Source organism: Mustela putorius, unplaced genomic scaffold (genome assembly GCF_011764305.1).
Source record: "Mustela putorius furo isolate JIRA1106 unplaced genomic scaffold, ASM1176430v1.1 tig00003834_pilon_pilon_pilon, whole genome shotgun sequence".
NCBI classification, from domain to species: domain Eukaryota; kingdom Metazoa; phylum Chordata; class Mammalia; order Carnivora; family Mustelidae; genus Mustela; species Mustela putorius.
In genome coordinates, this window is record NW_025421987.1 from 53,790,116 (window position 1) to 53,812,705 (window position 22,590).

A 22,590-nucleotide genomic window follows, 5' to 3' on the forward strand; every position below is an offset into this window, starting at 1 on the left:
TAACCATAAGAAACAAAGTGAGGGGAACTGGTAACTGGGTGATGTGTGTGAAGGAGGGCACTTGATGTAATGAGCACTGGGTGTTATATACAACTGATAAATCATTGAATTCTACCCCTAAAAGTAATAATACAGGGTATGTTAACCAAATTGAATTTAAATATAAAAAAAAATTTTAAGTCAGCTGTATATCTCTTTCTTGGATTATCTGTTTATGATTTTGCCCACTTTTCTCTCAGGTCTTGAATTTTATTTTTTTTTTAATTTTTAGGCACTCTTTATGTATTAAAGAGATGAGCCCCAACATAAGTTGCAAACATTTTCCACCAATTTGTGATTTGGCTTTTGACTTTGCTTGTGATGTCATATACCTTGACAAAAAATTTATTTTTATGTAGTCAAATTTATCAAAACTTTCTGTTGTTGTTTTGGGATCTTATTTTACAGCTTTAAGAAGTTCTTTCCAAACTCAGTTATGTTTTCTTAGTACTTTCATGCCTTTTTAAAAAAAATTTAGATTACTGATGCATTTGAAATTTATTCTGATCTATGCTATGAGATAAAGCTTTAATTTGCCTTTTTTTTGAAATGGCTATCCAGTTGTCCTTACACCATTTTTTTAGAGTTAATATTTTTCCTAGTGACCATTTTTATTATTTACTGAATTTCCATATATACTTGGGTCTATTTTGGGGGGCGCCTGGGTGGCTCAGTGGTTTAGGCCTCTGCCTTCGGCTCGGGTCATGATCTCAGGGTCCTGGGATCAAGCCCCGCATCGGGCTCTCTGCTCAGCGGGGAGCCTGCTTCCCCCTCTCTCTCTGCCTGCCTCTCTGCCTACTTGTGATCTCTCTCTGTCTATCAAATAAATAAATAAAAATCTTTAAAAAGAGTGTAGTGTCAATGGGACTTGGTGACTAACTGAATATGGAAGTTGAAATAGAGGAAAGTGCCCTGGCTACACTCAAACTTCTTTCTTATTTGCCTTGGGTAGTGGAGTAAGGTTGTTTGCCAAAAGGTATTGGGGAGATGATGTACGAAGAGAGTATCACGAAGATGGAAGCCTTGGATCACACCAAGTATACTCACAGGAAGTGGAAACCAGGAAAAGGACTGAAAATGCATGTTTGAAGAGATGTATATTAGTTTCCTAAGCCTGCCATAATTACAACAAACTGGGTGGCTTAAAACTAGAGAAATTTAATGTTTCACAATTTGGGAAACTAGAGGTCTGAATTCAAGATGCCAGCAAGTCTGGTTCATTGGACATTCTGAGGGCCACTCTGTTTCATGCCTATATCCCATCTTTGGTGGTTGTGACAATCCTTGGCATTCCTTGGCTTACACTGTATCACACCAGTCTTGGCTCTGTCATACCATGGCTTTCATCTCTCTGTGTGTTTTCACATGGGCTTCTTATAAGAACACCCATCCTTGGGTTTAGAGTCTACTCTAATCCATCTAACTATTTGGCTTATTACATCAGTGAAGACCCTGTTTCCAAATAAGGTCATATTTGGAGGTTTGGAACAGATATGAATTTGCGGAACACTATTCAAATATTCACTATTTAAGATGGAAGAAAATCAAGAGGTGGAGGTAACATGGAAATCGAGGGAATACTATTTCAAGGTTCAATAGGTCCAGTGCTTTGGGAAGATCCAGTGAAACAAGCCCAGAGAGTCATTGCACTTGCTATCCTGTTGCCCTCCACTATCCAGCCACCAAAACTGAAAGCTGCCTTTCAGTTATCCAGACTGTAGTGTGTCCTGCCCCTAAGTCCCAAACTTGCCGTTCCCACTGCCTGAACCCTTTCCCCAGCTGTTTTGGCTGATGGGGCCACCTCCTCTTTCAGGTCTCACTTTGGAGCCCCAAAGGGCAGGCTTCATGTCCATCTTAGACAAATGTATATCTTGTCCCTCTCCCGGTGCTTAGCACATGGTAGATCTTTTAAAATGTATATTGAACAAATAAACATACTTTTAAGTAAATGACACTGTTCAGAGCATGTTACCAACAAATTTCTTTTTTGTTATTACCATAAAGTGCTATTTTTTCTTGTTAGCAATAAATCAAATAGCTTACCTCCTGGTACAGATTTACCTAGCAATATTCAAAGCACTTCTCTAATTGTCCTCGGAAAATGAACTCTGAAATTGGGCATTTCTTTGTTAATTTCTCATCACAAAGATGTGACTCAAAGTTAATTTATACTTCTATAGTTTGTCTATACCAATGTAACTTAGAGTAAATTACAGATGCTAAAACACTGAGTTAAAAAGCGTATTTTATTTCACACTTATATGGTGTTTACTGTGTTCCTGTTACTGTTTTAAGCATTTTACCAATATTAACTCATTTAATCCTCATAACAATGTAATGATGTAGTTATACTATCACCTCCATCTAATGGAGGAGGAAACTGGGGCACAGAAAGGTTAGATTACTTGTCTGAAGTCACACAGTTGGTAAAAATTGAAGCTGGGATTCAAACTGGACAAAGTGATTCTAGATGGACTCTGTGCTATAGGTTGCCTCTCAGCATACTTTAAATCTGTCCTTACATGGGCAGATGCCTTGTTCTTAGAACCTTTTTCTACAGCATGAGATGAAGAGATAAGCCTACAGATTTCTCCAGCGGTCCTTATCTACCAATTCCATGTCTGCACCAAGCTGCCACAACACGGCTCACACGGTTCTGGAAGAACATACAAGAACGTACGTATGCGAGGCAGCCTAAGTCAGATTTTGAAAGATGTTAACATAACCTGATTAAGCCCAAATTGGAGTCACTCATGCTGAGCCTCATGTCAGCAAACCAGATCTTTTAACTAAGTTTCTATGCTCAGCTCTCCCAGGAAAGGAAGGCCCATGTCAACCAATCAGTGCTTGCCTGCTCAGCACAGGCTACCTGACCCAGTTCCTGCTCAGTTTGGTCTATAAACCCTCTCAAATTGTACAACTATTTGGGGCTTCTTTTTATTTGCTAGTTTGAATGCTGCCAGATTTACAAATCTCTGCATAATTAGTAAGATCATTAAAATTTATTCAGTTGAATTTTTTTAAACAAATATAAATGTTCTCTAAATTCTCTATAACCTGAAAGGAAATAATTCTGCTAAAACAAACCAACCAACCAACCAACCAAAAACCAAAAACAAACCAAAATATGAAAACCCATCATTTGTATTTCTAATTTACATTACTAATTAGAACACTTATTTGAGTTCCAGTAACTTTTTATTCTCAGTAAAATTGCATGGATCCAGGTGCTTTATATTTGCATATATTAACTTTAAAAATGAAAATGTCAGTTATTTTACCAGCAAAAATGGGTTTATTTGGGAATAGCAGAGAATCTTGATTCAGGACATACAAGCTATGCCAAAACCCTAGGCAAGTTCAGAGAACAAAGGATAGGAATGTTCTTTTATTTTTATATATTTTTTAAGATTTTATTTATTTGACAGAGATCACAAGTAGGCAGAGAGGCAGACAGAAAGAGAGGGGGAAGCAGGCTCCCTGCTGAGCAGAGAGCCCAATGCAGGGTTTGATCCCAGGACCCTGGGATCATGACCTGAGCAGGAGGCTGAGGCTTTAACCCACTGAGCCACCCAGGTGCCCTGAGGAATGTTCTTTAATATAGTAAAGTGGGGGGGCGTGGGAGAGGCTATTATAAACAAAAAGCCCATTGGAGTAAATTGGGAGTTCAAAGTATAGTTGTTTCTCATTGGCTCAGTTATGACAGTCTATCATTGGCCTTGTTGTTGCTGGGTAGGAGAAAATCTTTCGTCCTACTGGATTTGTAAAGTATAGACTTCTTCCTGTTGAGAATGCAAAGGCTGCAGTCAGTGGTTTGGTGTGAGAGCTCCACCTTCTGGCCTCTGACTCCATTTTGAATTATGTTTCCTTTATTCAGTTCCACACATAACAAAAACTCATTACAGTAATTATTTTTCCACAAAAAAGGAACCCTTTTACCCTGTAGTCCCACACCCTAGATGGTGTTTTTAAAAAGGTTTATTATGAATAGGACTGGAAATAGAGTTCATTGCTGTATTGCTTTTGGAATTGCTAAGAAAATGGTCTCAACCATCACAATTTGGTACAAGGTGTTTGAAAACTTAGCTCCGGACAGCAGAAACGATACAAAATAAGTCTTTAGTTTTAAAAAATGCAATGTCTAATCTCTACCAGGTATTTTATTTTATTTGTATAGTATTTTATGGTTTACAAAGTGCTTTACTTCATACCTCATTGACCTAAGAACAGGTCTGTGGGTCATGCAGGAAGAACATTCTCATCTCCCTAAATACACACATAACAAAACCGAGATAGGGCAGACAGAATGACCTGCCAATAGTTTGTTGATTGGCCTATGGTGGAGCTGTCCTTAGAATCCACTTTTCTAACTCCAGCTGTTCCAAACATCCCATGGCTGCTAGCAGACTGAGAGGTCCTGGTACTGTAGCAACTAACAAATGCCTTGTGGGGTTAGAAGTACAGGTGCCTCCATCAAATTTTAGCACAAGGTGGTGAAGAGACTCCGTCCTCCCACTAGATGTTTCCAGGACAGCTTCTAGCTCAGAATGCAGATATATAAGGGGAAAGTCATCAGTAAGTTCCTTGGTGGCTTTACTCTCCACATTCAGCTAAATCAGTGGGTCTCAATCTTGGCTGCACATTAATTCATGATTAAAAATTCTGAAGCCCAAAGCATACTCCAGACCAAATCCATCAGACTCTGGGGTTGAAGTTTAGGTATCAGCTTTAATATTCTCCAGGTGATTCTGATATATAGCAAAGGTCAAGATCCAGAGAATTAGAGAAATATGCTAAATCTCATCTGGTCTAAACCATCAGCTCTTTATTAAATGGATCAATTCTTGATTTGAACATAACAAAAATGCACTGATGATCTGATTAATCTACAAATTTTTGATTTATTATCATTTTTAAAATAAATCTTAACTTAGAGAGCAATCCTACTCAGCATTGTACTTTGCTAAAATTATCTAATTTAAACCTCTCCTGAGGTAGGTATTCTCTCCAATTCACCGGCAAAGAAGCTGGGGCACTTGGAGCTTAGTAACAATATGCAAGATTACACAGCTGCTAAGTGTATTGGGATTTAAACCCAAGTATTCTTGACTCCAACACTCAGCACACAACTTCTGAGAAGCCCTGCCTGCATGTAATTATTGATTTTATGGGCTGGTTCTGTGCTTGGCTGTTGGCATTCGTTTGTGTCTTATGCCCCTCAAAATCAGCGCTGGCAATGGAGACTGGCTCAGATCTTCCTTCTCTCTGCTCTTATAGGGTCTTGCAATTCTCTCTAGCCAGGAAGGCTCCTTGAGGAAGATGCCACGTTCCGTTCTATATCATTCTATCTTCCATGACCAAAAGAATGCTGACATAGTAGGGCTCACACACTACCTATTGTTTGAATGAATGACTCTCTAAGCCACAGGGACTACACCCATTTGACTAGTTTACATGGTCATATTCCCAATACACTTATAAATACATGTTTTGAGAAACCAATACTGTGGTATTCAGCCGTAAATCAAATGGAAGTTCATCAAAATCAACTAGAATTTCCTAGTAGATAGCACGAGTAAGTTTTCCAGGAGAGTCCTAAAACATAAGTTCCATATAATACTGTAGACATTTGAGCTGAAAGGTACTTTACAGAAAAATGAAATGGCCCCAGTGTTACCTCATTTGAAATTCAGAAATTGGATCCTTCCATTCTTCCCTCTTCCTTCTTTTCAAAAAACACGTTGGCACACCATGGAGTGAAAGAGGAAACAAAACAATGCTTGTGTTCAGTGGTCTGGAGTGCAGTGCTCAGGGGCTCCAGCAAACTTGAAAAAGACAAAAAGATGTAGTTACAGATTTTCAGAAAATCTATAAAGTCTACAACATTTATTTTTAGAATGCATTTAATCAGAATAAACTTCTCCCAAAACTCAAAGTACCAATTCCAAAATTGGTACCAAACAAAATTCCAATTCCAATTCCAAACAAAGTACCAAACAAAATCGCTGTCGCCCCACAGAGCCTAGTAGTAAAAAGGTCAGTCTTCCTCTTGACTTGCCCCCTCTCCCATCATTCTTTTGGGCCTACGCTGGCCCTGGATCCTTCAATCCCAGTGCTATCTTTACTTCCCTTGACCACATGGTGTCACTGTTGAAGACCAGTTGGTTCATGTTCAACTGCTTCCTCTGCTGAGAGGAGCCCTAAGCATGACCAGGTCTGAAGGGGCCACAAGGGCTCTTCATGGGCAGTGCCTGCCTCCAACACGGGGCTCTGTCAAAGGCCTATGTGTGGCTTTTCTTTCAACGTAGCTTTCTTAATCTCTACACTCATAGTTGGCCCCTGAAGCTCTGAGTCGAAATGGGTTCCACTGTTTACAGAATTCTCTCCATTGTTTCTCTCCGGTGATCCTCAAGAGGTAGGGCGGCAGCATTATTTCCACCACCCATCCCCCACCCCACTCAACTCCCCAGACATAAAGGGCCTCTCTATATCATCTTTCCCTGGACAACCTAGGCTACTCACCTCTTACTTACTTGTCTTCTATGGTTTAAATTGGTATGTATCCTTTTAAGGGAAAACCCCCCAAGAAGTCCACAAAGCTATCTTCTACCCTGGCCCATAAGGAAAAGTAACTCGCACTTCTCTCACTAAAGAAGGGAAGAGAGGGTGCCTGCATGGCTCCGTGGGTTAGGCCACTGACCGTAGACTCAGGTCATGACCTTAGGGTGGTGGGATCATGCTTTGACCCCATGGGGTTCCTCACTCAGCCCGAGGTCCACTTGAGATTCTCTGCCCCTTCCCCACCCACAGATGCTCTGTCTTTATCAGTCTCAAATAATAAGATAAATAAATAAAATCTTTTAAAAAAGTGAAGAGATACAAGAGAAGATTAACTCACCGGGCTAAGATAAAATAATACCAAATATATTATCATTCTATCATTTTTATTGTTCAGTGAAGTTACAGGTCTGTAATAGAATACCTTTGTGATTTTATATATATAAAATCTCCAACCCCCTCAGAGGTGTTTTATCCTTTCAATTCTCCTCCCCTCTTTCAGCCCCTGTGCATTTTTTACCATAATCTGCTTACATATGCTTTTGTCTAATGTCATGTCCATTGAGAAGGGAGTGAACTTAATCAAGTCAGGGACAGAGCTGGGACTCAGGGCCCCAACTCCCAGCCCAGCTGTCTTTCTGCAACACTACCCTGACCCTCCATTTCTGGGAAGACTACCAGGCTGGGAAGGCTAAGGAATAACCTAGCAGCTAGATGGGAAATAGGTCTGAGTCAAAGAGAATGGTCAAGGGAGGTACGTCAATATTTGCTCCCACTGCTGAACACAGGTCTTTCTCCAAGAACTGCTGTTTTCAAACCGCAGTGGGTCTTTGGAGGCACCTCACTTTGCTCTCTACTTTCCATGTCCCTCTCTCCATGGTGGGTGCAAAGTACCCCATTGTGGGTTTCCCATCAAATCTACTTACAATGAAGCCAGTACCCATCTTATCAGGTCATATCATCCCCAGGCATGGTTGGATCAGCCAGGAAACACGTAGGTCTAGGCTCAAGAGATAGGAATCCTTGCTTATCATCCAATGGAACATATAAGAATGCAACCCCACAAGCTTACAAGTAGTTAGTCAGCACTACCCTAAAGATATAATCACTAGATGTACCTAATGAAATTTCTAATGTATAGAAGAAAGATATTTTTCAGATTCCACGTATCTTCTCATGGAATAGACCTCCAGGGTACCAGATGTTAAGTAACACCTGCTAGCATGACCTCATAGGCCTCCAATCAACAGTGTCCATCTTCTCAGGAGATCTCTGGAACCACTTCCTCCTGAGCCTCTGGCTAAACAGCACCCACTTTCTCAGGGGACCCCTCCCCCAAATTTTGCCCTTAAAAACCCCCACTTGCCAGTCTTCGGGGAGTTCAGGACTTTTGAGCATTAACTCCCCATTCTTCTGAATGATGCCATACCAATAAATAGCCTATCTTTCTTCATTGCAAAACTCTGTGTCAGTTGTTTATTGGTTTGCTACAGTTGGCGTAGACTACATTTCATTTGGTTTGGTTAGAATAGCAACCACGTATTATTGTTCTGACCACCTGGAATCCCTTTTTTCTTTCTTTGGGGAACTGTCTTCTGGCATTCTATGCATTCTTGGCGTGTTTGGCCCACCTCAGCCATCCCTAACTACCTACTGGTGTAAACACATGGCCTATGCCCAGACAGTCAAAATATCCCAACTTGGAGGCCACAGCACATTGGTCTTGTGACCCAAGCAAGGCAGTTGGGGCACATGCCTGGATTTTATTTATGGACATTGGGATAAACAGGCTCTCATTCCTCTTGGTTCACTAATCTAAGATGACAAATCATTTAATTAAGGAATTATTTCACTCAGTGTATTGTGCTCACACATGGACATATGGAGGAAACTCATCTGCAATGAAAGAAATGAAGCCAACACACTAGGGGATGCAGAGGAATGGGAAAGAGAGTGAGAGTAAGAGAACAAAGTGTATAGACAACACTGTTTGAGGCCTGGAGTCCCTCGAACTCATTGAAATCCGCATTGAGTTTCTGTCACATCCAACTGAGAAAGATCTTTCTGATATACTGACCGTGTTGGATCTTTTGTTTTTCTGTGTGGTATGATAAGAAGTATATTTGGTAATTGTCCCTAATTCCATGCACAGGTCTCCTAAAACCCTTGGAATTTTCTGAGGGATGGGAGTGAATTTTGTTATTTATAATGAGCCTCTTTCCACCACACCTGAGTTTATGGTAATGAGGTGACTTAGGATGAGGCCTCTACATAGCATCAAGATGGGGCTGGTCACCAAAAAGACCAAGTGATTAGAGGGTGGGAACTTTTAGTCCCACTCACTGACCTTCAGGAAGTAGAAGGGGAGCTGGAGATTAAACTTCATAGAAACTCTTGAACAACAGACTTGGTGAGCCTCCAGGTTGGTGAACATCAAGATGCTATGAGGCTGGCGTGCCCAGAGAGCACCTGGAAGTTTTGTGTATACTCCCTACACCTTGCCCTATGTATCTACCCTAGCTACCTCTCCTGAATTATATCTTAATAACAAACTGACAAATATAAGTGTTTTCCCGAGTCCTATGAGCCTTTCTAGCAAGTTAGCCTATGAGGGAGGGGAGGTTATGAGAATGCCTGAAGTCGGAGAGCCCAGGAGTTGAGACTTGTGTCTGAAGTGGGGGAAGTCTTATGGGACTGAACTCTTAAATCTATGGAATTTGACACTAACACCAGGTAATTAGTATCAAAATTAAATTTAATTGTTGGACACCTATTGCGTGTGCAGAGTATTGGAAAATTGGTTGCTGGTGTCGGAAAACACCCTATACTTGGTCACAATATATGAATGCTGGGTTGCATTTGTTTGAGACTCTACTTTTATAAAAAGAATAGCACCACCACTGTGTGCTGGGGGCAGGGGTGTGAATGTGTCAAATCCCCAGCCATCATATTTGCATTGTCTGCCTTCCTAAAACACATGCTGGGCACATACTGAATATTCTCACACTCCTTTAAATGGGTAGCAATCCTATCCCCGAAGCCCTCCACATGCCCCTTCCTACAGAACCCACAACTCTCTCCCTTTTCTCCAAAAGTAACCACTATCCTGACTTTACAGTGGTCATTTCCTTACTTTTTTTTCATAGTTTTATCATCCAAGGGCATGCCTAAACTCTATAATCTAGTTTTGCTTTGTATGTGAAGGGAGGGTGGGAGACTAAGCATGTTGGAATATGTTGTACATCAAAGGAAAGGATTTTACTATGAGCAGTGGTCCTCAAACTTCTCAGGGCAGTGGTCCTCAAACTTGAGTAAGCACCAGAATCACCTGGAGGCTTATTAAAACACAGATGGCTCACTGGGCTCCACTCCCATGTCGGCTGATTCTGTGGACCTGAAGTGAGGACTGAGAATTTGTATTTCAAACCAGATCCTAAGTGATGATGCTGGACCAGGACCACACTTTCAGAATGAGACTTAGGGTATATGAGGATATATCCAGGGCTGCTCTCAATTCATCTTGAATAGCTAAGCTTCTTACTTCCCAAAACACTTTGGAAATCAGGATTTGATGGCTCCAGAATTTTACAATCATCTCTTTATTCTTTTCACTATGCTGGTAGTTGACAATTTGCTTAGCCAGTTTCCTTGTACCCAAACTAAAGAGCCTAGGTCTAAGATCCTATGAGCCCTTGTATTTAGACCATCATCTGGTGCCAAAACACTGCTCTATAAAGGTCAGAAGCCCTAAAGGTGGCTGAGTTCTTCTGGGTAACTGGCCTCTAGAGTTTGGATACATTTCTTTCAAAAGAGAGATTGGTATCATCCTAAGATTCTCCATCTTGCACAGAACCCAGATGGAAATCTCTCCATCCCCAACCATACAGAATCTTGTCTTCAACATCCTTTCACTCTCATTGCATTTGCCACTCCAGCTAGACTGCTGTATGAATTGCCAGGATGAGTTTTGGTGGTAGTATAAACTCAAAGGAAGACTCAATCTCTTCCAACAGAATTTGTATCCCATAAAAAGAAGAGCGCTACTCAAGAAAGAAAACTACTGTTTATTTCTGACTTTCTTTTCATCGCTCAATGTGTTGAGTGCTGTTTGAGGCAGTCTCCAGGATGGTGCACGGTAATCCTTACCCTCCTATCTTGTCCCAGTGCTGGTCTGTGTGACCAATGGAATATGGCAGAAGAGACAGTAGGTAACTTTCAAGATTAGACATAAAATAAAAGCCTACAGCTTCCATCTTTCCATCTTGGGCCTTCTCTCTCTCTCTCTCTCTCTCTCTGTCTCTCTCTCTCTGTCACACACACACACACACACACACACACACACACACCACCAACTCTAGGATCAGCTGGATGCCTGTCCTAAGCAGCTCAACAGGGAGGGCTACATTGCATAGACAAGAGCCTCCAGCCGGCAGACCCTTGAGTGATCATAAAAGTGGATCCTCTATTTCTAGTCACGCCTCAGACAACAGTGGACTCAGTTCACTTTGCAGCCTCATGAGCAACGCCGACCTAGAACCGGAGTTAAACTGCTCCTGAATTCCTGGCTGCAGAAACTGTGAGATGGGGGTAGCGGGGGAGGTTTATTGCTTTAAACTGCTAAGTTTTGGGGTAATCTATTATGCAGTGTTAAGTAATAAACACAGCTGCCTTTCCCTAATTGACCCCTATTAACCCTTAAACAGCCCCAAGAAACAGTTATTGCTATATTTCACTGAATCTAAGATATCATCCCTTGCAAGGTGTTCTGTGAACCATTTAGAAATGAAATAAATACTACTTAATGTTGCAATTATGAAATAAATGTTACTTAAACTGTGACATGTCTTCAGTTGTAAGATGCACTCCAATTTCAGTATGTTACAATGTGACAAAACTGGGCACATCAGAACTGACGGAATATGTTACCTGCATTTTGCAGCCAGGATTTCTGCTCACACACAGCAGAAATGAAAGCTTGCTTTTTCATCCCCATTCTTCAGCTCCCCGTGCAGTAACCACTTAATATGTTTTGAATAGAGAGGTCAATGGTCTGAATGGACATAATCTGACCTCTTGGGCCACGCTGGACTCAGCATGGATCTTGTTTTTCAATGTAGATCAATAAGGGAATATTTTAAAAGATGTAAATTCTCCTAATTCTCCTTTCAGCCAAAGGAAGGCTTCCCTCTCAGTGCTGGCCTCTACATTGCCTCTTTAACTACAGTGCAGAGATACTTGTTTGTGGCTCTTTAAAATAAGCCCCGGCTGGCCCCAGGTCCAGAACAGCTGACATCAAGTGTCTGTTCTCACATGCATTATCTGAGCCAGACCGGATCATTCCCACTGGACATGGGAGGAGAGAGAAGCTGAAAGACATTAAGAAACTTGCTTACAATCATAAAACAAGAAAGTGACAAATGCTGGATGGAGTTCTACCAAGCTGTTCTCACCACCACTCCTCCCACACCAGCAAGCCTTCTCTGAAGCACGGAGTCGTGGCCTTGTCTACTGGTCTTAAACGGTATTCACAACAAAGTGGAAAAGGCAGCCAATGCCTGTGAGAGTTTTCAGTGGCCTCTAAAATGCCTTTTTGATGAATAGCCTACTGTCTTTTCATCTTGGGAACACCGAGTGTTTCATCAACATTATCTCATTAGTCCTCATAGCAGCAGACTTTTCAAATAAATGAGTTAATGTTTGCAGAAAGTCCTTGAGATCTAAAGACTAGAAGTGCTGTATGAAGGTGCGGTGTTGTCCTAAAGCCTGAACAGCTGCCAGAGTCTGTGGAGAGTCTGTTGGAGAGCTAGCCTGTGAAAATGGCGGACTTTTCAAGTCATGGAGATGGAAGCAGGAATGGGGAGGCAGATCCAGCATAGCCGATCCTGGTTTGGACATGGAGTAAATCTACAAAGCAGAGATACCTGAGGGGATTTCATTGGCAATCTGGTCAATTACTGATGCCCTCTTGATGGGCTGAGAAGGATCTTGGGCCATGTCTGGGCTCCTTGGGAAAGAGTTTGGGAATGGTGAGTAATGTCTGCTATGGATACAGGACTAGTGAATTTGGAGCATGTGTTCCAGAAATTTGCCTGTCTTCCTACAGATCAGTGAGCAACTTTACTATAATCATTTATTAGTTCTAGGGGGTCCTTTGTTGTTGTTGATTCTTTTGGATTTCCTGCAGAGACATTCATGTCATTTGTGAACAAAAATAGCTTATTTCTTCTTTCCCAGTCTGTATATCTTTTATATCATTTTCTGGTTTTACCACATTAGCTAAGACTTCTAGCCTGACGTTGAAAAGAAGTGGTGACAAGGGATATCCTTGCTTTGTTCTTGATTTTAGCAGGAAAGACTAACTATTCACTTAAGTAAGATGTTAGCTAGAGATTTTTATAGATGTTCTTTATCAAGATGAGGAAATTCCCTCTATTCCTAGTTTGATAAGAGTTTTTTTTTCTTTTAATCATGAATGGGTATTGGATTTTGTCCATCTATTGATATAAGTATGTGATTTTTTTTTCTTTTTTAGACTGTTTATGTGGTAGATTACATTAATTGATTTTTAAATGAGGAGCCAGCCTTGCATTCATGAGATGAATCCCACTTAGCTGTGACATATAATTCTTTTTTATACATTGTTGGATTTGATTTGCTAATATATTATTGAGAAAGCTTACATCTATGTTCATGACAGATATTGGGGTATAGTTACCAAGTGATTTTAACAGGCAGCCAGAGTTGAGCTCCTGTTCTAAGGGTTGAAAGAAGAAATAATATGCAAAATTCCTCACATGTTGGGTGGCTACTGAATCCCAGAGCTCTGGATTTGGGTGAGGAAGAGAATGGTGAAGCAAGAATTAATGAGACTGATAATAGAATGGAACTACTATTCTAATCTCTTTATTCATAGACAAAATAACAGTCATCTGAGACAAAACTTTATAGCTTATCATGATTTTATATAGGCTCTAATTTGACCATCCAAATCCTAATAGGCAGTTAGACATGACATCAGCATCTCCATTTTATAAATTAGAAAATTGAGGCTCGGAGAGAAAAAGTGATTTGCCTAAGTTTAATAGCCATAACCCAAACTCAGCCTGAGCAAAACCCAGACCCCTTTTTTGTTTAAAGATTTTATTTATTTATTTGACAGACAGAGATCACAAGTAGGCAGAGAGGCAGGCAGAGAGAGAGAGAGAGAGGAGGAAACAGGTTCCCTGCTGAGCAGAGAGCCCGTTGACGGCTCAATCCCAGGACCCTGGGATCATGACCTGAGCTGAAGGCAGAGGCTTTAACCCACTGAGCCACCCAGGTGCCCCAACCCAGCGCCCTTTTGGTAGGGTTCTTCAACTATTCAGATTTCTGTGGATCTTCAATCACTCAAATATGCTTTTTATTTGATAAAAGTTCAGATAAGGATCCAGTTGTTATTTAATTCCTTGTGGCATTAAAGGGGGAGTGACTTCCAAAGCAAAAAGAAAGAATCCTCAAAAAGGCACATAGAACCACTCACTTCTGGTCTGTGGAAACCATTTAGTTTAGTTTGCTTTACCCTCAGAAGCAGAGGTGATGGGATAGTAAGAGGTGTGGAGCCAAGAAAAGTGTGGTGCTCAGGGAAGATCAAAGGAGCCTCTGCATCCTTACTCATCCTTTCTCTCTACACTTGGGTGCTGTCCTTGCACCTGGCACACCTACAAACTATCAAACCCTGATGTTACCATCTACATATGGAAGCCCTGAAGATATAAACGAATACTTCTCTCATTATACAAGATGAGACTCACCATTGCCTCTAGTGTGACGCCTCCCTGGGCTAAAGAAACGCCTAATTGCTCACAGGTTACCTGACTCACAGGACACCCTGACCCTCTAGCGGGGGATGCTAGAGCCTGAATCGTCCAACTTGTCTTTGCAGAAACTTGTTGCTAACATGTCATTTTGTTTCTGTCTCTTTCCAACCTCAAGCTTTGCCTGCCTCACATCAATGGTATGTCTTTGCTCCCTATACCTCTGTACCCATGCCCAAGAGGGCTCATGCGCAAAGGCAGAGGGAAGTTGCTTCTCAATCTTTCTACACACACCAGGGTCCACACTCACATACAAATGCACCCCATGATAAACACACTGGGACTCAGAAATGGAGTTGGTGGGAGAGCTGGCTTGATGCTGAACTATGGAGGGATGAAATGCCTTATAATTAAGGGATGAAATGCCTTATAATGAAATTCTACTGTCTTTCCCACTCAGAGAGGTCTCCCACTTGGAGACCAAGACAGCTACAATAGACTCCAAGATTGTAACATTGGCAATCAGGACTCTCCACAAAACTTAGGGAACTGGGGCCCTTGAAGGGCATATAATATTCTCTTAGAGAATCATAGCAAGATCCAGAAGGGTGGTAACCCTGCATGCTTTTTCAAGAACAGCAAACATACATAAAATACATCAGTTTCTGTCCATTGAACAGACAGCAGATGATTATACTGAGAAATGCTTTCTTTCAGCCTAAGTTCCTGGTCATCAGTGAAAATATCTAGCGACACATGGGTGGCTCAGTTAGTTAAGCGTCTGCCTTTGGTTTAGATCATGATTCCAGGGTCCTGGAATTGAGCCCCAGGTAGGGCTCCCGGCTCAGTGGACAGCCTGCCTCTCCCTCTGCCTGCTGCTCCCCCTGCTCATGCCCTCTCTCTTTCTCTCTCTCTGACAGATAAGTAAATAAATAAATAAAATCTTTTAAAAAGATTTTATTTTAAATCTTTAAAAAAGAAAGGAAGAAAGAAAATCTCCTCTAACCTCTATCCTCCATTGTCACTTCACAAGTACGTCATGTTCCCACGTCTGTGCTTTTCTTCTTATCTGCTATTTACTTTTCTCCAAAGCTGTAGCCCTAGGCTCTGAGAGTTAAACAATTTGGGAAGTTTTGAGTTAAACAGGTTTTACAACAAGAATTCTCAGAGCTTATGCAATGTTAATGGGTGTGGTGACTCTTCAGGAAGATTTGTGTGCACTATTTCCCAGACATGTTCAAAGAGGTCTCATAGGGCACCTATTTAGTTCAGAAGATGCTGATCAAGTCCCAGACAGACACTGCTCTCTCTTCCTCTGTTATGGGTTGACTTGTATCCCCTTGAAAAAGATATATTGAAGTCCCAATACTTAATACCTCAGAATGTGACCTTATGGAGGTAATCAAGTTAAAATGAGGTTCTTAGGGTGAGCCCTGATGCAATTCAACTAGTGTCCTTCTAAAAATGGGAAATTTGGACACAGAGATGGATATGCACAGAGAGAAGCTTATGTGAAGAGATAAAGGGAGAGGTTGTCCTTTTATAAGCTGAGGAGCCCCTGAGACTTCCAGAAGCTAGGTGAGGAAAGGCCTGAAACAGATCCTTCCCTAGTACCTTCTGTGGGGGCGTGGCCCTGCTTGACACCTCCATGTTGAACCTCTGGTCTTTAGAACTAGGAAATAAATGTCTCTGGCTCTGAGCTACCCAGTGTGGGGTACTTTGTTACAGCAGCCCTAGGAAATTAATATATCTCCTAACATCCATTCTTCTAGCTGGGCGATAGGTAAACCAGGTTCATTTTTTTTCTCTCTCTATTCGTTAAAATTTTTTTTTCTAAGTTCTATGATCAGCTTGAAAACAACAAAAATGCCCATTCTTCTCCTCTTTGATTGTAATGGAAGTAGGCATTTTTAGCTAGGCAAATGGCCAGCTACACTAGAGCTCACAAACTCTTTCAGTAAAGGTTGAGGTAGTAAATATTTTAGGTCTTGTGGAACAGATGTTTACTTTCACAACAGTCCATTCTGCCATTGTAGCAGGAAGGAAACCATAGAGAATATGTCAACAAATGAGCATGGCTGTGTTTTCATAAAAATTTATTTACAAAAACGGGCAACAGACCCGATTCGCTAACCCCCGATCATTGAGCACCTGATGTCTACTGGTCATTATTTTAGATGCTGGGAATACCGTGGTGAGCAACATATTCAAGGCTTTTGCCTTGTGGAGCTTGTGAAATCTTGTTTACAGTTGTGTCCTCAGCACCTTGTGCAGGGCAGGGCGAGTAGTGATCAGTCCAGAAATACTGAACCCATGAATGACTGACAGGCCCTTGGGTGAAAAGAGATGAGTCAAGCCTTGGGGTGGTAGGCCAGGGGGGATCTCTGGGTTCCTTACATGGTTAACTAAAGCCCAATAAAAGAATCTCCACTGGCAATTTGATTGCTTAACAAGATAAAAGCAAACCAACACCAGAGGGTGCCCCCCCCCTTTTTTTAAAGTAGGCTCCAGGACCAGTGTAGGTCTTGAACTCATGACCCCAAGATCAAGATCGCATGCTCTGCCTACTGAGCCAACCAGGCATCCCCAGTGTGTCCTTATATCCTTGCACAAGAATGATCATAGCCTCATATTTCCAAAGATACAGAAACTGGAAACAACCCAGATATCCACTAATATAATCAATGAGTAAATCAACTATATTATTTTCAAATAATGGGACACTATACAGCAAAGGACGAGAACAAGCTACTGCTACAGAAGACAACAGAAGAATATCAAAACCACTGCAAACAGAAACAATCTACCCTCCAACCCCCAACTTGGACACTGAGGACTAAAACTCTACACTGCTCTAGCTTACTGTCTACAGCTTATAGCTTACTGTTTACATTTACTATGATTTTATTATTCCCTAGTCTCCATTAGCACAGTTTACTTACTATTCCAGGATACTCTTGCCCAGGTGAAACACTTTATTGTTTATTATAGAACTTCGTTAAAGACCCATCATCTCTTCAATAGAAAACATCAAGAGTTGACACCTCAAGAGCCTTTGAAACGTTCACCTCAAAATCCTTGCCTTGCTTCTCCCACAGTCCTAAATGATATATTCTTACCAGTCCTATTCAAATCTTCACGTTGAAAGACTCACCTAAACCAGAACCAAAATCTCAAATTTAACTCTGTCCTTCCCTCTCCCATGAAAGCTCATTCTAGGTGGTATTCTCCCTGATGGCAGGAAACAACACGTTCATCTTTGTCCTCTGAACAGATTGTTCTGGTGATCTTTCAGGAGCCAGCATTCAACAACATAATGTTTAGTGAGAAAAACCAGACACAAAGAGAGCATGCCTTATTAATCAATTTATGTAAAGTTCAAGAACAGACAAAACTAATCTATGATGACAGAAATCAGAACTGTAGTTACTCTGAGCGTGTGTGGCTGCGGTATGGTATGTACTGCCTGGGAGAGGTTATGAGGGAGTTGTCTGAGCACTGGAAGTTCTATATCTTGATCTGAATGGTGATTAGTATGAATAGATGTATGTAAAAATTCACTGAGCTATACATTTTTGTGTGCATTTTACTACATGTAAAAAAGTAATTTTTTTTCAAGATTTTACTTCTTTGAGAGAGAGAGAGAAAAAAAAAGAGAGCATAGGTACAAGTATGGGGAAAGAGGCAGAGGCAGAAGGAGAGGGAGACACAGACTCCCCACTGAGCAGGGAGCCTCACTCGGGGCTCAATCCAAGAATTCTGGGATCATGACCTGAGCCAAAGGCAGACACTTAACAAATTGAGTCTCCCAAGTGCCCCGTAAAAAAGTAATTAGAAAAAAAAGGCTTAAAAAGGTTAAAAATTTAACCTAGGCGTCAAAGGTTACCAGGAGAGCTGTGTAGTTCTAGAATTTCCTTTACCAAAGGGTTGCCTTAAACAATATGGAGTTAGGTATCCTATGAGATCCTAAGGGATCTTAAGGGAGGTGGCTCCCTTGGTTTTGTTTTCAAACCTATAAGTACAGTCTACATCTGAGATGCCAGCGGCCATTTCAATTGGCCTTGAGTCCTGTGTATAAGTTAATAATATTTATACACGTGGAACAAAGATGGGCATAGTGAGAATTAGCAAATGAAACATTTGACACAGAGTCTTGCACTCACAGGATGCAACTTGTAGATATAGACATCTTGAAACAGTCCCTCAGTGGGAATGATAGTATTGCTCCTATAAAAACTAGCGTGTGAAATGTTGCATAAGGGAACTCACTAGCCCTCTGTATTTAAGGACCAAACTCCATGAGTTGAGAGTACATACAGAACTATGTCATCAAAATTGGGAGAGGGAACAGTGTTGATGGCTTTCATTCCCCTTATTTGTAAGATTCACCCATGTTTTCTCATGTATCCATAGTTTGTTCTTTTTAACTGCTGAGGGTAGGAAAATGTGATTATATGTGGTGTATGGGAGGGGGGATGCGTGCATGCATGAAAGGAAGAGAATTGATTGTTTAATCAGTTCCAGGAATTAACAACAACAACAAAAAAAAATCCAGCTTCAGAAAGGTCAAACAGGTTTCTTGAGCTGCAATAGTTTTAAAAAGTGTCTGCATTGACAAAGATGAACAGACACACAGAATATTTTGTGTTGAGAGGAAGAACCATTTGTACTAGCCTGGGGTGGGTAACAATTTCTCTATGTAGGATGTGTTCAATCATTTCCACAAACCATGCCAGACCATATCTTATAAACCTGTTGTTAACCCTCCCTCTCATCTCAGAAAAGTAAAATGAGGAAAATTCGAGGTGTGCCTACAAAAACCCTGATAAAAGACCGATGTTCAAAATAAAAACATTTTATCACTTTCATTTTTGAAAAACAGATATATAGTTGGTATCTATCTATCTATCTATATATAGTTGGTATTTATAAAAATCTTATTTGGTAGCTACACCAAATAGACACCATGGACTTGGATTTCCCAAGCACAGACGAGAAATTATGGACTCCCTACCACATTTGTAGCCTGTGGTTACTGCCTGCCTCACCTGGCCCATCCCTTTGGCTAATTGCCTGCACAATTATTCTCCTGTGTTCACTGCAGAATGACTCCTCTGTCCACCCACAGGATCAATGGTTTTCTCCTACGCTTGGGGATTTTCCTTCAAAGACTATGGACTACTCCCCGAGTGATTTTAGGAATGAAACTTTATTTTCTCAAAAGTAATATGTGTTCACTACAGAAACTTTAATAGGCAGAGATAGGAGAAATGAATCCAGACAAAAATAACCCAGAATCTGATCAATATTATTTCTTAGCGCATATGTATTATAAATATAAATAACATTTTATTGTGCTGACATTTTATCAAAACAGTTCCTTGTTGGACTTTGAAGCCCTTGTTATTTTTCTGGCTATAAACACCACTCCCAAAATTATTCCTGGAAACTGAACATCCTTGGTTTGTTTGTTTGTTTAGTTTTTACTTTATAATCGTGAATTTAACTCTACAATCTAGCTATTAGAGGGGAAAAAGGAAAATACAGAACCATAGACCTGCAGTGAGAGCACCAAGATTATAGGCTATTTTGAGTGACTGGGGTGAAGGGGTGCTCTCCTGAGCTACAGAAGGAATAGTCTGTTAGTTAAGATAGCACACAAGTCAAATGTATTAGGTTTGCCGACAGTCAGAAGTGGTGATCTTCTCACTGGTTTTGCCATTCCTGGACCCAAACCCATCCATGCTTCCCAATATTCATGCCCTTTCTCACTTTGCCAAAGACCGCATGCCAACCAGCCAACCACTCTGTCTTGGCTGTGCAGATGAGAAACCGGGAACTGTTTGGGTTGGGTCCAGCATTCGCCACCAACAAGATGCCCAGACCCTTGTGCTTCAGGATGAAATCCTCAACATCAACTTTGTTGCCGTAGATAGACCTGCCCCCAGTGCTGTGATGGCATATGAGGTCACCACCCTGGCACAGAAATCCTGGAATAATCCTGTGAAAGCAGGAAACTTTATAACCCAATCCTTTCTCCCCAGTGCTCAGAGCACGAAAGTTCTCTGCTGTCTTTGGCACTTTGAAAGTTTTAAACACACACACACACACACACACACACAGGGCTAAAGAAGATATGCAAACCTTATAGAGAGTTGCTTTTCTGAAAAGTTGTAACATCGCATACCTGTTCCCACTATAGATAAGTGTCAGAGGAAACATAGAAAGATCTCACACACCTACAAGAAACAAATTGTAGCGAAGGTAACACTCTATCAATTTCCTCAGACTTTAATCGGGGAGATTCCATGTATTTAGGTAGTTATTTATAAATTTGGTAACTATGGTGAATGGATACTCAGAGGGAACTAGCTAACCTTCAGGCCATGTGTGCTACTCAGGTGACTCAGAGTCTACAGGAATCTTACTGTTTTCATGTTGCCAGGTGATAATAAGCTGTTTCTGTACAATCTCTGAGGGAATTTCCAGTCAAATTAAGGGTCTGGAATATTATAGACTCAGAGTGTGGGCTATAAATATAAGTAAGCTAGGATAGAAGGTAATTTGTTTCGGCCGTTTCCTCTGGCCAATACCAATGACTGCTACTAGAGAGTTTACAAACTAGGGGATACTTTGAGTCACTCAAATTTCAGCAGTGGGATGGGATGGCCGAGAGTCCCAGGGACCTGTTCAAGGCCCCCTCAGGTGGGTGGACGGGCTGAGTCGGTTAGAGGAGACAAGACTTGATCGAGCACCTGGGCAGACAGGGGTAGCCAAAGAGGTACAGGAGGCCAAGGAGAGGAGCCAGAAAAACGTGGGTTTTCATGTTAGACGGACCTGGATTCATACCATAGTTTTTACATTTGTTAAAGATAGGCCTAGGGCATATTACTTCACCTCTCCGAGCTTGAACTGTGTACGGTGGAGACAAACACCACTTCCTAGGGCATGCTGAGAGATTACAGTGAAATAAATATATAGAAACTTAACAACAGGGATTCCTGAGAGGCTCAGTTGGTTAAGCGTCTGCCTTCAGCTCAGGTCATGATCCCGGAGTCCTGGAATAGTGCCCCATATCAGGCTCCCAGCTTGGCAGAGAGTCTGCTTCTCCTTCTGCCTGCTGCTTCCCCTGCTTGTGTGCTCTCTCTCATTCTATCTCAAATAAATAAATAAAATCTTAAAAAAAAATTAACTACAATAATTGATAATCGGAAGAACCCCAACAAATGGTTGCTGTTACTACTATCAGGATTAATCATAAATTTTTTTAAGATTTTATTTATTTATTTGACACAGAGAGAGAAAGAGAGATCATAAATAGGCAGAGCAGCAGGCAGAGAGAGGAGGAAGCAGGCTCCCTGCTGAGCAGATAGCCCGATGCAGGGCTTGATTCCAGTACCCTGAGATCATGACCTGAGCCGAAGGCAGAGGCTTAACCTACTGAGCCACCCAGGCACCCCGTGATTAATCATTATTATTGCTGTTGCCTTTGAGGATAGATTTGGGTGTGGGGCAATCATTAGTACTAATCATTATACCTCTTCTTTGGATTTTCTATTTCAGGAGTTCTAATCTGGTGCCCAAGAATTCCCAAGAGGCCCATGTATAGATATCTAGTAGAAGGGTGTTAAACTCCAGTGAGAAAAAAATGTCAGTGTTTTTTTTTTTTAAAGATTTTATTTATTTATTTAACAGAGAGAAATTACAAGTACACTGAGAGGCAGGCAGAGAGAGAGAGAAGGAAGCAGGCTCCCTGCTGAGCAGAGAGCCCGATGCGGGACTCGATCCCAGGACCCTGAGATCATGACCTGAGCCGAAGGCAGCGGCTTAACCCACTGAGCCACCCAGGCGCCCCAAAATGTCAGTGTTTTTAAACCTGTAATGAAAACGTACTATTTCCTCTGATCTGACTATATGCAATAGCTCACAGTAGTGATCATGGTTTGATGAATGAGACAAAATTACATATTATTTTTTTATCACATTCAAATTGTTGCAGGTTTCTCAAAATATCATTTTATTTCAATGGGAATCCTGCTTTAAAAGCACAGTTGTTCAAGACTCAGATCAGAGTTCAAGACCAACTCATTAGGCTACTGCTGGAACAATGTGATCTCTGTCTCCCCCTCTCTAGATGTTAGGGTGATGGAGTTGGCTGTCAAGGTAACTGTACAATTGAAATAAACTAGCAAGGGAGAAA

General features: G+C 41.2%; 1 pseudogene; it reads right to left on the minus strand.

The window, feature by feature from the left end:
• Positions 1–19,717: 19,717 nt before the first annotated feature.
• On the minus strand, positions 19,718–20,617 carry LOC106006117 (annotated as a pseudogene).
• Positions 20,618–22,590: the final 1,973 nt, after the last annotated feature.